Source organism: Bidens hawaiensis, unplaced genomic scaffold (genome assembly GCF_021521415.1).
Source record: "Bidens hawaiensis isolate Kalapana, Puna unplaced genomic scaffold, B.hawaiensis_p1.1 tig00036501_1, whole genome shotgun sequence".
Taxonomy (NCBI): Eukaryota; Viridiplantae; Streptophyta; class Magnoliopsida; order Asterales; family Asteraceae; genus Bidens; species Bidens hawaiensis.
The window spans coordinates 84928-85774 of NW_027496383.1; positions in this window are offsets into that span (position 1 = coordinate 84928).

Genomic DNA, 847 nt, shown 5'->3' on the forward strand with positions numbered 1-847 from the left:
AACTCGAAACAAAACTAATTTATACACTAATAGAAATTAACCCCAAATCCTATCAATAACCCTAATCGAAACAAACCCAAACTTAATCCCAGTCGCCCTTTGTCAATGCTCAATTTCTTCCCTGTTGATTAGTGACCGACTATGGTTGTATGGTGAGGCCTTGTGGATGAGTGGTTGCAGGTGTTTGACATAGAAGAGGAGATGAGAAAACGGTGGGTGGGATGGGGGAGTGTTTGTGAATAAGATAACAAAGAAATTCAAGATATTAAATAAACCGAAAAGACTGTTTTACCCCTTACTTAACAAAGGAATTTAACGGAATTAACAATTTGAATGTAATTGACAAGAATTGAAAAACCTCGATGGTCCAATTGCAATAAAAAACTTCCGGGACGAAAGTCTTATAGTTAACTAAAAACTTTGGAACGATTTTGTCACTTTACTCTTTATATAATAGAGGAAAGTTGAAATCTCAACATATCACATGAACGATTAACGTAGTTTACTAATTTTAATACATAGACTTATAAACAACAAAATGTTAGTTTTAATATTACATATATATTTGTAAACTAAACAAAATCTTGTGTTGTAAGCTTAACAGTGATCGGTTTGTTTAAACGAGTAAAACCATTTTTTATTAATTAATTAATTAATTTTATGGAATTATATTAGGCAATGTTGTAAAAGTAGGTCTACAAGGTCGAGTACTCGCTACAAGGTATCTAATCGATGTGAGTTTCTTTAACTTCGCCTAGCTACTAAGAATCGATCAAGGTGGTCAAACTCGAATCACATGTTGTTGGTCAATTTGGACCAATTTTAACTTGGAAAAATAAAAAAAATA